This window comes from Otolemur garnettii, unplaced genomic scaffold, assembly GCF_000181295.1.
Source record: "Otolemur garnettii isolate 467f Iridium unplaced genomic scaffold, OtoGar3 scaffold00119, whole genome shotgun sequence".
NCBI lineage: Eukaryota > Metazoa > Chordata > Mammalia > Primates > Galagidae > Otolemur > Otolemur garnettii.
The window spans coordinates 1709453-1726816 of NW_003852514.1; the positions used below are offsets into that span (position 1 = coordinate 1709453).

Sequence of the window (17364 nt, forward strand, 5' to 3'; positions counted from 1 at the left end):
GGACTGGGTTTGAACCTGCCACCTCTGGCACATGGGGCCAGTGCCCTACTCCTTTGAGCCACAGGCACCTCCCAAATCATTGAATTCTTGAGACAGCTTTTGCATAGTTTGAAATTCTAAATCCCTCTTTTCCTGCATTCTGTTAATCTTATTTGCTATCTAGATTCTGAACTCGATTTCTGTCATCTCAGCCATCTGTTTATGGATGGGATCTTCAATTGCTTCTGCCTGGTCCTTCCTTGGGGGGCTTGATGTACTTTGGTTATTCTAGTTACCAGAGTTTTTCCACAGGTTCCTCGGTGCGCCCTGCTCCAGTGCCCAGGCGGCAGCCACGCAGTGGCAATCATGCAAGGTCCTGTGGGTCAAACTGTCTTGGACACGCCCGCTGGGGTGCCTGGGGGTGGCATGCAGGTCTAGCAGTCCTCCACACCCCATCCGGTGCCGGAGGCTGTGGCCAAGTGGTGGCAGCCACGTGGGGGATGCGTGGATCAAACAGTCCTTGGGTGCCCTGCTCAGGTTCCGCCCCATGGTGAATTTGCACCATTTGGAGACCATCCCCAAACCATTTAGCCTATGGCTGCCACTGGAGAAGATGATGGCTTACTCTGGTTACTAGGAGAGATACGCGCATATCTGTCCAGAAAAGCCTCAGGGGTGTGAGCCTTATTCTAGCTGCTGCGGCTGCTGCTCTTCAGGTACCTCTAGGCCTGTGTGGTTCCCTCTCAACTGACTGTCCTCTCACAGTTCTCAGGCCGCCGGGCCTGGGGTGGCAGGAATGTGTGGATCAATCAGTCCTGGGGCCCCCGCTCAGGTACGGGGGTGGGTGGTGGTGCAGTGGCTGAGCGGCAGCAGCCATGGGGGACTGTGGGTAGAACAGTCCTCCTCACGCCTTGTTTGAGTGTCTGGGGGTGGCAGCTGAGTGGCAGCAATCAGGTGGGGTCCTGCCGGTCAAACTGTCTTGGATGTGCTTTGCTGAGGTGCCCCAGGGTGGCAGTCATGCAGGTGGAACAGTCCTCTGCGAGTCCCACCCAGGTGCCTGGAGGCTGTGGCCAAGTGGTGGCAGCTGCTCAGGGGATGCGTAGGTCAAACAGTCCTCGGGCGCCCTGCTCGGGTGCCCGGGGGTGGCCAAGCCACAGCAGCTGTGCGGGGGACAGCTCTGGAGGAGCAGTCCTGGAGAGCCCTACTTGGGTGCCCGAGGGTGGCGGCCTATAGGCAGCTGTGGGGAAACGCTGCTCAAGCAGTTCTCCGGCTACAGGGCTGGGACAGGGTGCTTGGTCCCGTAGGGGTGAGGGGACGCTGTTCTTGGGCCTCCTCTCACTGTCTCTGCAGGCAAGGGGGGAAGGGTGGACTGGGAATTCAAAATTTCATAATGAAAAGTTAGTTCGATTTTTCTGCCTGGTGAGAGGGTGTTTGGTGTCTCAGCAGGGTCCCTCTAGGGGAGTAGACTCCTTTTTCTGTAGCTCTCACATGTGGGGTGAGACAATAAGTTCTCAGTTCACTGCTAGCCTGTAGGAAAATCACAGGAGCAAAGAGAAAAACACAACTTTCCTGGGGGAGGGGATGGACACCCTTCCTTCGGGATGTATTATGTACCTGTAGATTGCTTTCTAGGAGTTGCAACTTGCCTCAGCAGAGTTGTCCTGCAGATTTCAGTCTTCTCTCTTGGCTGGGCTCCTAGTCTTCAACTTTTTTGGGTATTTTCTGGACTTTATTCTTCCCTCTGGATGGGAGCTTCTGTCGCAGGCTGGTACCTGTTGGCCATCTTGCCCCTCCCTCCTCCAGTTTTTTTCTATATGAATAAGATTGAACATTCTGAACGCCTTTTGTTTAATATACACTCATTTCTGTTGGTGCACAGCAAGGAGTGACACTAATAGGCCACAGTTTAGACATGTATAGACTAGCAGTGTCTGAGAGTTTTAGTTATCTTCACCAGTGCATGAAAATGGTAGTCATTTTAATTTTAACCATTTTGGTGGGTATGTAGTACTATCTCACTGTGATTTGAATTTTCCTTTCCCTAATGAGTAAAGATGTACATTTTTTCATATGCTTAGTGGCCATTTAGATATTTATGTGAGTCATATGTCCAAATCTTTTCCGTTGTTTTATTGGAGTGCTAGTCCAATAAAAAGATTAAAAGGATTTATTTCTCTATTCTGGATTCAAGCAGTGGTCAGTTGTATGCATTGTTGATGTTTTTTTCCTAATCTGTAGTTTGCCATTTTGCTGTCATATGGGTATCATTTGATAAGAAGTTTGAAACTTTAAGTCAAATTGGTCATTTTTTTTTCTTTTACAGTTAGTGTCTTTTATTTTGTATTTAAGAAATCTTTGCTTGCCCTTAAGTTATGAAGATTTTCTTTTAGAGGGTTATGGATTTAATTTTTAAATTTACAGTTACCTAAATGAAGTGTTTTGTATTGTATTTTATTTCATGCCATGTATCTTGGAGTTTATTCTACATCAGTACACTTGCTCTCATTGTGTGTATATCTGTGGATGTCTTGTCACAGTCTGTTTAAGCAGTTTCTTCTTGCTGGGTATTTAGTATCTTTCTATTATTTTACTGATACCTTAAGACTACTAGGAATATCCTCATACTGAAGCCACATGGGCAATTATATCTGTAGGAAAAATCTCTAGAAAGGGATTGCTGTGCCAAGACATATGTTAAAACAACTAGATGCTGGGTTACTTCAGTGAGGCTGCAAAACATTTAGAGAAAATAAACAATTATGTTTTTCCATCTTTATACAACTGATTTATTGGTTGACTGAATTGACTGCTGACTTTAGTTTAATTAGTTTAACTGGAATTGGATGAATACATTCAATACCAGTGACTGACATTAACACTGCTATTTATTATTTGGTAATAATAAAGGAGGTGTCAAAAAATGTATACACATTTTAAGAATGGAAAAAACTAATTAAAATTATAATAGTCAATATATATCAGTAATATTTGCTATCTTGTATATTGTATCTTTTGCCTCTTGTAATGCAAAAGTCAAATGAGACTTGAATTTTTTCCTTTCTTAAAATATGTGTATCTTTTTGTACCCTTTATATATATATATATGTATGTATTTTTTTTTTTTTTTTGAGACAGAGTCTCATTTTGTTGCCCTCGGTAGAGTGCTATGGCATCATAGCTCATAGCAACCTCAAACTCTTGGGCTGAAGAGATTCTTTTGTCTCAGCCTTCCAAGTAGCTAGGACTGTAGGTGTCCAGCACAATGCCCAGCTAGTTTTAGAGGTGGGGTCTTCCTCTGTCTCAGTCTAGTCTCGAACCTGTGAACTCAGGCAATCTACCTGCCTCAGCCTCCCAGAGTGCTAGGATTACAGGAATGCCACCACGCCTGACCTTTGCACCCTTTGTATGAGATAAATATAAGCTCATTTGATATTTCAGTTGTTATTCCACACGATTTATATGACAGTATAGTTCTCCTTTGATTTACTCTCATTTGACCCTTATGTAGAAAAAAACCCAAAGAAGTCATCTGTGAAATTTGTAAAGGAATGTAAAAATTCTCAAATTTCTCTAAAACCTCTTTACTAAAACTGGATTCTAGTGAAATATTTTATACATGTGTGTCCCCATGCACACACAATCCCAGTTTTTCAAGAAATAATTTTTGTTTCTTTTGGGAGGAAGGGCCTTCCCTATTTGAGGTAAATATCTTTTTTCAGAGAAAGCATTTTATTTTTATTTTTATTTTTATTTTTTTGAGACAGAGTTTCACTTTGTCACCCTCAGTAGAGTCCCGTGATGTCACAGCTCATAGCAACCTCAAACTCTTGGGTTCAAGCGATTTTCTTGCCTCAGCCTCCCAAGTAGCTGGAACTATAGGAGCCCGCCACAATGCCTGGCTATTTTTAGAGGTGAAGTCTCGCTCTTGTTTAGGCTGGTCTCAAACCTGTGAGGTCAGGTAATCCACCTACCTTTGCCTCTCAGAGTGCTGGGATTACAGGCATGAGCCACTGTGCACAGCCACCATTTCATTTTAGAAGGATAATGTTTTATTCTGAAATATCTAATTCTAATTTTATATTATAAAAGGTCATGTAATCTCCTGTAGCTTAAAATATTAGTTTTAGGGTGGCACCTGTGGTTCAAAGGAGTAGGGCGCTGGCCCCATATGCTAGAGCTGGCAGGTTCAAACCCAGCCCCGGCCAAAAAAAAGAAAAAGATATTAATTTTATTTTCTATTACTGTTTCTTTTTATACCCTTCAAATGCCTTTAAAAAAATATATACCTTCTCCCTTTTTTTTGTTTTTGTTTAGGCAGAGTCTTATTCTGTTGCCCTTGGTAGGGTGCTGTGGCATCATAGCTCACAGCAACCTCAAACTCTTGGGTTTACGCAATTCTCTTACCTCAGCCTCCCAAGTAGTTGGGTCTATAGGCACCTGGCTATTTGTTGTTGTTGTTGTTGTTGTTGTCATTGTTGTTTAGCAGGCCCAGGCAGGGTTCAAACCCACCAGCCACTGAGCTATGGGTGCCAAGCCTTCTCCTTTATATAGGATAACAATTTTTTATTTTTCAAAAATTTAACACATTTATGTTAATGATCCTCTAGTTGTATGTGACAAAAAAATTTGCTTTCAACTTTGAATGAGAATAGTAATAAAAGGATGTGTCTTCAGTTCGAACACATATTTCTATTACACATATATTGTAATAGAAAAGAACAACAGTAAGAGGGTTAGGTAAGAAGTGGTTTATTTTTGCTTGGCTCAATGAAAAGTTCAAATTAACAGGCTGCATTGTTTGTGATCTGTAGGTTTGCCTATTTTCTTTTATTTGTAACCTCATTTTCCCCTGATACTGCATTTTCACCATCACAGTCTAAGAAGAAATTGCATCTTGGTCTTGATCTACTGCCATTTTGTGTAATAATCATTGATCTTTGAAATTCTCTGTACATTTAGTAAACATAGTGAAGAGAGTTAATCAGGATTACATTTATTGTAATTTAATGAACTCTAAGTTTACTTAAATTTTATTCTCCCTGTGATATTTCCTGTTAAAAAAAAGTATGATTACTTGGTTGTTTCTGAGAGAAAATAAGAGATGACTTGCATATGTCTTGAGAGTCAAATTTAGAATTTTCTTTTTTCTGACATTTTTGGGTTATGGAATAGATCATTTCTGGGACAAGATATGGATGAAGTTCTTGCCTATTCTTCATTTTTAGTTCTTTGTGGCTAAGGGAACTGGATTTGGCCCTTAGTAGTTTCTGGTCTTCACCCTACCCAGGAGATACTATAGTACAAGCTATGGCAACAGAGCCTCACTAGGTCAGCCATAGCTTCATTTTTAGTTTTTTGAGATAGAAGTCTTGCTATGTCATCCAGGCTGGAGTGCAGTGGTGTGATCATAACTCCCTGCTGCCTGGAACTCCTGGGATCAAGCGATCTTCTTGCTTCAGCCATCCAAGTAGCTGGGACTATCGGTGTGCACCACCACACCTGGCTAATTTTTAATGTTTTTTGTAGAGATTGGGGTCTTACTCTGTTGACCAGGTTGGTCTTCCACTCCTGGTTTCAAGAAATCCTTCCATCTCAGCTTCCCAAAGTGCTGTGGTTATAGGCATGAGCCAGTATTATCTTGATACCAAAGACAAGAGAGAACGCAGGAAAAAAAAACCTGACAAAACTACAAACTAATATCCTTTATGAACATAGAAGCAAAATCCTCAACTAAATACTATCAAACTGAATTCAATAGCACAAGAAAAAGATGATGCACTGTGATCAAGTGGGTTTCAACCCTGGATGCAAATATAGTTCAATATATGCAAATTAATATGTGATTCACCATATAAATAGAAGTAAAAGCAAAGACTATATGATCAACTCTGTATATGCAGGAAAAGTATTTGATAAAATGTTTTACCCCTTTCATGATAAAAACCCTCAATAAACTAGGCATTTAAGAAACATACCTCAAAATAAAATGCCATGTATGAAAAGCCCATAGCCAACATCATAATGAATGGGGAAAAGCTGAAAGCAATTCCCCTAAAAACTGGAATAGGATACGGATGCCCACTGTTAGTACTTCCGCTTAGTAGTGGAAGTCCTAGCCAGAGCAGTCAGGCAAGAGAAGGAAATAAAGGGCATTCAAATTAGAAAAGAGGACGTCAAACTTACCCTATTTGCCAATGATATGATCTTATATCCCCGAACTCCAAAGACTCCACCAAAAGACTGCTAGAATTGATAAATAAATTCAGCAAAATCTCAGGTTACAAAATCAATGTACACAGATCAGTATCACTTCTAAATACAAATAAGAGAGAGTCAAGTCAAGAATGCAATACCATTTACAATAGCTTCAAAGAAAGGAAAATAGCCTAGAATCTACTTTTTCTTTTTTTTTGGAGACAGTCTTACTTTGTTGCCCTTGGTAGAGTGCTGTGGCATCATAGTTCACAGCAACCTCAGACACATAGGCTCAATAGATCCTTTCCCCTCAACATCCCAAGTAGCTAGGACTACAGGTGCTACCACAACACCTGGCTATTTTTAGAGATGGGATCTTGCTCTTGCTCAGGCTGGTCTCAAACTCCTGAGCTCAGGCGATCCACCCGCCTTGGTCTCCCAGAGTGCTAGGATTATAAGCATGAGCCACTGTGCCTGGCCTCCAGAATATATTTAAAGGAAGTGATCGATCTCTTCAAAGAGAACTATAAAACACTGATGAAAGAAATAACAGATGATAACAAATAAATGGCAATACGTCCCATACTCATGGATTCAAAGAATCAACATTGTTAAAAAGTCCATACTGCCCAAAGTGATTTACAAATTCTATGTTATTTCTATCAAAATATGATATCAGTTTTCACACATGAAGAAAACATAATCCTGTATTTCACCTGGAACCAAAAATGAACCCAAATAGTCAGTGTAATCTTAATCAAAGAGGACAAATCTAGAGGCATCACATTACCTGACTTCAAATTATACTATCTAGTAAACAGTACAGCCTGGTACTGGTACAAAGGTAGAGACTTAGACCTATGGAACTGAATAATGAACCCTAAAACAAAACCGTATAGCTATGACCAATTGGTTATTGGCAAAGCATACCAAAAACATACATTGGGGAAAGGACACCCTGTTTCATAAATGGTGTTATGAAAACTGGATACCCATATACAGAAGAATGAAACAGAATCTCTGTCTTTGCCACATATGAAAATTAACTCAGGGTAGATTAAAGACTTAATTGTAAGAACTAAAACCATAAAAATTCTAGAAGAGAATGTAGGAAAAACTTTTCTAGAGATTTCTTGCCTTAGCCTCCCAAGTAGCTGGGACTACAGGTGCCTGCCACAACGCCCAACTATTTTTTGTTTAGGAGGCCTGGGCTGGGTTTGAACCCACCAGCCCCAGTGCATGTGGCCAGTGCCCTAACCGCTGAGCTACGGGTGCCAAAACACTACTTAATATCTTTGATTCTTATTGTTTTCATTTGTAAAAATGAGTATACTAATATATATCCTGAAGTATGTACCAAGATTAAATGAGATAATGTCTAGATAAGAAACTGGGAAATAATGCTATTTCTTTTCCCCTTTCTAGTGCATGGGTAGCATATAATAAACACTCAGTTGCTGTTTTGGTGCTCCAGAAATTATTAAAGGAAGAGGGATAAGCATCTTTCCTAGATGATTTAGAAATTCACCTGGCTAAGTGCTAGGAGCTGGACCCAATGACTTTTTGAAAGTTTCTAACAGACTGAATTCAGAGAAGACTTTTTAAATATGTGATTGCTTATATGTGGATCTTAGTGGAAATATTAATGTTTTGTTTTAGTAGTTGGAAATACTGACTTTTAGATTTTTTTTTTTTTTTTGCTACTCTGGTTCATTAGCATAGAAAGCTAAAGCATAGAAACAGGAAAATTTTTCTTGAAGAACAACGTGAAAAGAGGCAAAATAGCTTTCCAAATTATTTCTTAGTCTGTTCCTTAAAATATCACAATTACCCAACCTTCCATTTCATTTTCTCCCAGTGTTACTGTATTTAAACTCATGAGGACAGCTAGGCTAGATATTTTAGGCATCTTACTGTGGGAGCTAAGTCAAAATGATTTAGATGGTCTTTAGTTACTAGACAAGAAAATAGTGTGACAGGCATCTTAAGGCATTGTTGAACATTTATAACTTTGTATATTTTATAATGTAGGCTTCCTATGAATGGATTATTTGTTATTTTCTGAAAAAAAGTTTTGGTTACATTGTTTGGAGTGGTAAAAACGTGTTTCTCTGTATGTGCATTAGATTGTTATTCCCTTGAATTGCATAGAATAAACCATACCATGTCAGAGCTGATCACTTTTTTTGGGGAGGGTAAATATATTTATTTTTGGTAAAATACATTAAGTGGCACCAATTACGCAGTAACTATGAGGTACCTAACATGAAACCACAGAATTGTGACTCTGCCACAGCTGCATGGACTTGGCCCTTTCTGTCAGCTGAACACATTTTCAAAAAACTGGATGCCCACCCCAGAGTTAATGCCAATGAGATCTGCTAAGGCGTAAAGCTCTGAAGTGGTGACTCACCAGAGTCCCTAGCAGCTGACAGATAATAGGTGAAACATGTTAGTTATAAAGTAGTTACAGCCTAATTCACGAAAGTTACCACCTCTTTCTCTGGTGTGTCAGGTGGGAGTGCAGAAAAGGGGTGTCAGAACAATGTTAGAAGGACTCTGGTGGGCCAGGTGAGTTGGACATCATTAATAATCGCGGTTGCCTTCTAAATACTGATAGCAATATGATGTTTGATTTGCAATCGTAGGTAAATTATAGATAAATGAAAAAGGCCAGTAATCATATACTAAGATTAATAAACAGCACTTCAAAATTACCTACTTAAGGGCTGTCCCTACAGCAAGGTTTCACAAGACAGGGCACTAAAATTTTTATTCTCACATCTGGCTTACAGAGCAGCTCTCATAGCCATTTCAGACCCCCCTCCCCCAATCCATCTTTGGTCTTTCCTGAACATTCTATGTACCCAAAAGCGCCAATCCTATTTGTCATATCTCTGCATATTCAAGTTTTACAGGGTCCTGCTTCATCTCGGCTAGCTCCTGCCTTGTGTGCTCATCATTCCGAAGATCCTTCTTGTTCCCAGCCAGGGTGATGGGCACATTGGGGCAGAAATGTTTGACTTCTGGGGTCCATTGTTCTGAGATGTTTTCTAAACTATCAGGGCCTTCGATGGAGGAACACATCAATATAACATTGGAGTCTGGGCAGGAGAGGGGCCTCAGGAGGTCATAATCTTCCTGCCCAGCTGTGTCTCACAAAGCCAATTCTACCTGCTTGCCATCCACCCCAATATCTGCCACATAGTTCTGAAACGCCATGGGCACATATATCTCTGTGAACTGGTCTTTGCTGAAGACTATGAGCAAACATGTCTTCCCACGAGCTCCATCACTAACATTCACCAGTTTTTTCCTGATAGCAGCCATCACTGAAGCGACAACTTTGAGTCCAACCTCTTCCTGCCGAGTACTCCCAGCTACTGAGAGCCCATAGCTGAAGGGGCAACTAACAAGAGAACCCACTGTGGACTGCAGGCCACTGGTGGGAAGTGCGAGCAAGTGAGGGTGGGTGGCGGTCTGGGCTGATCTTTTCTTGATTGCAGTTGCAGAAATAACACATCAACTTACACATTTACAATTTTTGTCCTTTTGTAATTGTCTGAAGAGGAAAGATGATGAATATTGAATTATAATAAAATAATATATTGAAACAAAATGGTAGCAAAAAGAACTGAAGCTTTTGAGTCAGAATTCCTGAGTTCTGGTTATAGTCATACCATTTGCTCTCTATGACTTTTTGTGTGTGTGTTTTTTTTTATTTTTTAAAAAATTTATTCAAATTAATATGAGGGTACAAAGTTTGAATTATAATAAAATAATATATTGAGGCAAAATGGTAGCAAAAAGAATTGAAGCTTTTGAGTCAGAATTCCTGAGTTCTGGTTGTAATCATACCATTTGCTCTCTATGACTTTTTGTGTGTGTGTGTTTATTTTTTTATTTTTTTACAATTTTATTCAAATTAATATGAGAGTTACGTTGTTCTCACTTCCAGGGCAAAGTTCCATGTGTAGAAGAGTCCCTTACCCAGAGGATGTGTTATATACCCTAACAGTGTCCACATTAGGTGAGATCTGCCTCATGCCCTCACTCCCTCTGCCATATGTCCTCCCCCCCAACTCCTCCTGCTTCCCTCTACCCCTAAACAGGACTACAATAGTGTTTCATTGTTCTTAGGAACATGTAATTGCTCATATATTGATTTCATTTTAGTATAGAGTACATTGGATATTCATCTTTCCATTCTTGATACTTTACTAAGAAGAATATATTTCAACTCCATCCAGGTAAATGTAAAAGATATAAAGTCTCCATCTTTTTTAATGGCTACGTAATATTCCATGGTATACATATACCACAGTTTGTTGATCCATTCATGGGTTGATGGGCACTTAGATTGCTTCCACAACTTGGCTATTATGAATTGAGGCACAATAAATATTCAAGTGCAAATGTCTTTGTGATAAAATGATTCATGTTCTTCTGGGTTGATACCTACTAATGAGATTGCAGGGTCAAATGGAAGGTCTACTTTTCGATTTTTGAAGAGTCTCCATACTTCTCTAGAAAAGGGCTGTATTAGTTTACAGTCCTACTAGCAGGGTAGAAGTGTTCCCTTTTCTCCACATCCACACCAGCATCTGGCATTTTGGAACTTTGTGATGTGGGCTAATCATGCTGGGGTTAGGTGATATCTTAGAGTGGTTTTAATTTTCATTTCTCTGATGATTAAAAACAATGAGAATTTTTTTCATGTGTTTTTGGCCATTCATCTGTCATCCTCAGAGAAGTTTCTGTTCAAATCACTTGCTCACTTACAGAGAGAGTTGTTTGTTCTTTTCTTATTGTTTAATTTGAGTTCTCTGTAGATTCTAATTATCAGGCCTTTGTCAGATTCATAACACGCAAAAATCTTCTCCCATTCTGAGGGCTGTCTGTTAGCTGTGCAAAAGCTTTTTAGTTTGATCAAGTCTCAGTTATTTATTTTTGGTGTTGCTGCAATTGCTGGTGTGTGTGTGTGGGGCTTCCTCATGAAGTTTTTTCCCAGGCCAATATCTTCAAGTGATTTTCCCACTTTCTCTTGTGGAATTTATTGTTTTGTGTCTTAAATTTAAATCTTTTATCCAGTGAGAATCATTTTTTGTCAGTGGTGAGAGGTGCAGTCTTCCTGCATGTGGATAACCAGTTCTCCCAGCACCATTGGTTAAATAAGGATTCTTTTCCCCATTGCATGTTGTTGTAAGGCTTATCAAAGATTAAATGATGATATGTGACTGGGTTCATCTCTAGATTCTCTACTCTATACCATAGATCTGTATCCCTGTTTTTGTGCCAGTACCATGCTGTTTTGTTCACTATAGCCTTGTAATATAACCTGAAGTCTGGCAATGTGATGCCTCCAGAATTGTTTTTATTTCTAAGAACTATATTTGGTATTCAGGGTTTTTTCTTGTTCCATATGAATCAAAATGCTATTTTTAAAAGATATTTAAAGTATGACATTGGTGCTTTGATGGGGATTGCATTAAATCTATAGATTGCTTTGGGTAGTATGGACATTTTAACGATGTTGATTCTTCCCAGCCATGAGCATGGTATGTTCTTCCATTTGTTGACATCTTCTGCTATTTCCTTTCTCAGAGTTTCATAATTCTCTTCATAGAGATGGTTCACTTCTTTTGTTAGATATATTTCCAGGTATTTTATCTTCTTTGGTGCTATTGTAAAAGGAATAGAGTCTTTGATTTTGTTTTTGGCTTGACAATTGTTGGTGCATATGAAGGCTACTGATTGTGGGTATTGATTTTGTAACTGAGATGCTGTGAATTGGGCTGCAGTAAACATTCTGGTACAAATATCTTTGTTATAATGTGATTTTTGGTCTTCTGGATATATGCCTATTAGAGGAATTGTAGGATCAAATTTGCCATCCATAATAAATTCTATTTCTGACACCTCAGCAGTTTCTCTGTGGATGGGATTCTCTGTTATATTTTCTTTGATGTCCTGAGGAGGCGTTGATCTGCCCTGATTTTTCATGTTGCCCGAGTTTTTTAGCTGATTCCTCCTCATGAGTATTTTCAGCTTCTTCCTCTTTTTGTCTTTATTAATATTTTAATTATACTTTTTTAGTTGAATTGATAGGTTATCCCTGATGAGTTCACTCCTCAACATTGTAGTGCCACCACTACACTAATTAAGGCAGAGAAATGGTGAATCCGCAGCCCCAGACATTGTGTCCAGGGGGACAAGAATCAGTAGGCAGTACTGACCCAGATCAAAGTTACTCTGTCAGTGCTGGCTCTGCCCTCCAAATGAAGCTCACAAGACTGCCCAGTTGACTCCACAGGCCCAGAGTTCAGGAGAGAAGCTTATGCGCTGGGCCCCATCTAGCAAATCGAGCACTGAGGGCTGCTGCTCTGTAGACAGCATAGGCCCAGAGCTCAAAGTCGCCTAGTCACTGGGCACAGCCTACCTGCTTGAGCTCAGAGAGCCTCTACCTAGTGGAAAGTGTTAATCCAAAATTCAGTACAAAGTTGCTTAAACCTCAGTCCCGCCCATCCAGTTGGGCTCAGAGAGGTGGAGGCCAGAGGTCCAAAGTGCAGTTTAAGTCACTTAAATATGGCCCTGCCCACCCAGTTAAGCTCAGAGAACCCTGCCTGGTGGGGGCCAGAGATCCAAAGTTCAGTTCAAAGATGTTTAAACTTTGGCCCTGCTCACATAATTGAGCTCAGAGAGCCTTGCCCCACAGAGGCCAGAGGTCCAAAGGTTAGCCCAAAGTCACTTAGATACCAGCCTGCGCATCAATCAAGTTCAGAGAGCTATGCCTGGTAAAGGGGGCAGGTTCAAAGTTCAGTCACAAGTCAAAATTGTTTAAGCACTGGCCCGGCTTATTAGGCCTAGACTAAGGTGGAAAGATACCAGTTAATTTCGGCTAATTTCCGGGCTGCAAGCCCTCAACAAAATGGAGTAAGTCTGGTTTACTCCCAGACTAGATGTACTCCTCACCATTGCAGTGCCACCACTGCACTAATTAAGGCAGAGAAATGGTGAGTACTTCCCAGGATAGGTGGGAAAGTACTCTGTGACTTCTTGCTTGACTAACTCCCTGAGAAAGGGACCAGGAGGTACCAACTGTCCCCAGACTGACCTTTAAGAAATACCAGGTGGTGAAGTACTGAAACAAAGATGTATGACTAACTAACTGCAAAATTCTGCTTCTGTACAATGCTTGCTAACATACCCGGATGTACCTGGGCAGCCTGCATGCCAACCAGGATGCAGACCAAGCCTCAAAAAATCCAACCCCTTAAGCACTTGGGACTGCTCTCAGAAACTCCACATTGGGACACTGAGGCAGTCACTGCCAGCTCTTCAATAAAAGGACTCCTCTTTAAATTTGACTTTGTGGTGGTATGGTCTTTGAGAGACTCCTGGGATAACAGCCCACCTAATGGAGCTCAGAAGTTGTCCCGAAGGGCAGAAAACAGAGCTGCCTGAGAATTCCTGAGGAGTTGAAGATGAGTAGTTCACCCTCTCCCACAAAAGCTTGGACTAATGTGCTACTGTTCTCATGCTGCAGCTCTGCAGACTTTCCCAGCTTCCCAGTGAGCTCATCAAACACTCTAGACTCTACAAGGGGCTGTCCTTCCAGCAACTAGAGTGGGGGAAGGGTGATCTGGGTGCTCAGGTTTGCAGGAAAAATGTTTGGTCTTTTGTGCCAGACAAAATAGGGCCCAGTCTCAGCATTGGAACTGAGATAATGAAGGACTGGGACTCGGCAACTTCTCTCCTGTGATATAAAGTGAGGAGACTTTTGAACCCAGTTCACAGGCTGACTGGTTGCCCACCATGGAGCTCTTGTTTGGGGGGAGGGGTCTCCCTTCCTCTGGGAGTTGGGCTTATACCTGTTGTTTTTCTTCCACTTTCTTGTTTCTGATACTTGGTTCAGCCTGAGTGATGTATATGTTGTGCGGTCCTCTCAGTGCAGAGCTCCTCTCATTTGGTTTCCATCCACTTCAGTCCAATACCTCTCCCTTTGGGCTTGAGCCTCTGGCGAAAGCTGCTTCTAGTCAGCCGTATATCCATAATTTCCCTTCCTGCTTCTTCCTGCTCTCTGTGGGTTTGATAAGTGAATTTATCATCTAAATATTTCTTTTATAATCTCTAAAATGTTGTTGAGAAGTAAATGTGTATGTGTTGCAGCACTTTGAAAACATGAAATTTGAAACATCAACATTATGGACATGGAGACATAAAGTCAGCTTCTTAATGGTTTTACTAAATACAAAATAGTTAATGTGAATCTGATCATGAAGCCTTAAGGAAGGCAGTTGAACCCAGCAGTGGATTCAGGATCACTTGACTTGGGGTCTAATCTTGATGTTGCTACTAATGGCTATAACACGTCAGTATTTCTTTAAACTGACTGTTCCTCATCTGTAGTACAGATTGCTTGCTTCTAAAGATTGTGTAAAGGGTAAAATTGCATGGAGTGTTATATTCTGTAAGTTCAACACCTCCTTCTACCTTTAATGTTTGGAAAGGAAGAATGTTTTAATATGTTACTAGGAAGAAATTAGTAATAGTAGGTAATCAGGCATTCTCAAGCCACCCCCAAAATGGCACAAATCAGTTTGTTAAATTTTCCCTTGAGTTGTCCCTCTGATATGTTGAGTTTTCCTGTGATGAAGATCAAAAGGTTTTTGATCCCTTCTTTTCCTTATCTAATCAGTCTTTCTTTTTGATTCCCTCCTTCTTGGGTCTCAGTCTGTCATGTTTCTGCCTTTTGACTTGTGCTTTCTCGAGGTTGAGCGGGAGGTGTATGGGTGAGGGATGAGTTGGGAGCTTCTAGTCATTCAGGGTGAGATGAAGAAAAACAAATTCTCCTGTTCCACTTCCTAGATGTGACATTAAGACCTTTCTCTTGTTGGTATTTTTCCACCACTTTTAGCCTAAATTTACTGCATTGCAATACTAACGCTTTTTCTCTGTTTTATTAGGGTTCTGTTTACCAGTAAGTAGTAGAGGATGATTGCTAAACACCTAATATACTTAATTTCCTCTTTCTTTATGATTACCAATAAGGGGATTGAACTACAGGATCCTTTCAAGTTTTAAAATGATGTGATGTAGGTCAAGGGACTCCACAGTGTCACTGAGGTTCATAGGTAATAGATTTTATTATGCCTATTTTTATTTATTTATTTTTAAAAAATTTTTTAACTTTTTTTATTATTAAGTTTTTCATACATAGATCATAAATACATTTATGCCATTATATGATTCAATGTGAGAATTATTTGTACAAATTGGATTGTTTACATCCTATTAAACATCATAGCCTTCACCACTTTTATCCTATTACAGGATTAAGACATTTATGCTCTACACCTGATAGATCCAACTTGTACTTGCAATATGCTCCATAGGTGCGGTCCCCCCACCAACCCTCCCTCTATTGACCCGCCCCCCCTCCCCCTCCCTTCGCTTCCCTCCCCCTCCCTTTGCTTCCCTCCTTCATCCTAGGCTATAGTTGAGATTCATTTTTTATATGCAAGTGTGAGTGATTATAAATTGGTTTCACAGTAGAATTGAGTACATTGGATTTTTTTTTTCCATTCCTGAGATATTTTACTAAGAAGAATATTTTCCAGCTCCATCCATGTAAACATAAAAGAGGTAAAGTCTTCATTTTTTAAATGCTGCATAGTATTCAATGGTATACATATACCACAATTTATTAATCCATTCATGGGTTGATGGGCACTTGGGCTTCTTCCATGACTTGGCAATAATGAATTGAGCTGCAGTGAACAATCTGGTGCAAATATCTTTATTGCCAATGATTTTTGGTCCTTTGGATATATTCCTAAAAAGAGGAATTACAGGATCAAATGGCAGGTCTATATTTAGATCCTTGAGTGTTCTCCAAACTTCCTTCCTTCAAAAGGGACATAATAGCTTGCATTCCCAACAGCAGTGCAGAAGTGTTCCCTTTTCTCCACATCCCTGCTAACATCTGAAGTTTTGGGATTTTGTGATGTGGGCTACTTTTACTGGAGTTAGATGGTATCTGAGAGTAGTTTTGGTTTGCATTTCTCTGATAATTAATGATGATGAGCATTTTTTTCATGTGTCTGTAGACCATGCACCTATCTTCTTCAGAGAAGCTTCTGTTCATGTCTCTTGCCCACAATGAAATGGGATCACTTATTTTTCTTTTAGTAATTAGTTTGAGTTCTCTGTGGATCCTGGTTATTAGACCTTTGTTGGATATATAACTTGCAAAAATCCTCTCCCATTCTGAGGGCTGTCTATTGGCTTTATTTAGTGTGTTCTTGCCAGTGCAGAAGCTTTTTAATTTGATCAAATCCCAGAAATGTATTTTTGAAGTTGCTTCAATTGCCCGGGGTATCCTCCTCATAAGGTATTCTCCCAGGCCAATTTTATCAAGCGTGTCCCCTGCACTCTCTCTAAGAATTTTAATTGTTTCATGTCTTACGTTTAAGTTCTTTAACCAGTGAGAGTCAATTTTTGTTAGAGGAGAAAGGTGTGGGTCCAGTTTCAATTTTCTACAGGTCGCCATCCAATTTCCCCAGCACCATTTGTTGAATAGGGAATCTTTTCCCCAATTTATATTTTTAAAATTCATATTTTTAATTGGCTTGTCAAAAATCAAATGATGATAAGTGTCTGGATTCACCTCTTGGTCTTCAGATCTGTTCCATACATCTGCCTCTCTATTTTTATGCCAGTACCATGCTGTTTTGATCACTATCGATTTATAGTATAGTCTAAAGTCTGGAAGCGTGATTCCTCCTGATTTGTTTTTATTTCTGATTAATGTCTTGGCTATTTGAGTTTTTTTCTGTTTCCATATAAAACGAAGTACTCATTTTTTCAGGTCTTTAAAATACAACAGAAGTGCTTTAATAGGGATTGCATTAAATCTGTAGATTGCTTTAGGTAGTATTGACATTTTAACAATGTTGATTCTTCCCAGCCATGAGCATGGTATATTTTTCCACTTGTTGACATCTTTTTTATTTTATTTTATTTATTTATTTATTTTTTTATTGAATGGTAACTGTGTACATTGATGCACTTTGGGGGTACAGTGTGGTGTTTTCACACACAATCCAAGACACTTCCATCAAACTGGTTAACATAGCCTTCATGTAACTTTCTTAGTTATTATGTCAAAACATTCATATTCTACTCATA

At 39.9% G+C, this 17364-nt stretch overlaps 1 protein-coding gene and 1 pseudogene across 2 annotated transcripts in view; one reads left to right on the forward strand and one right to left on the reverse strand.

Moving 5' to 3' along the window:
• The window catches only part of SUGCT (succinyl-CoA:glutarate-CoA transferase), a 771296-nt gene that overhangs the window by 89654 nt on the left and 664278 nt on the right, over positions 1-17364 (forward strand). The gene's annotated exons all lie outside the window — the stretch shown is intronic.
• Positions 8964-9536, reverse strand: LOC100946871 (annotated as a pseudogene).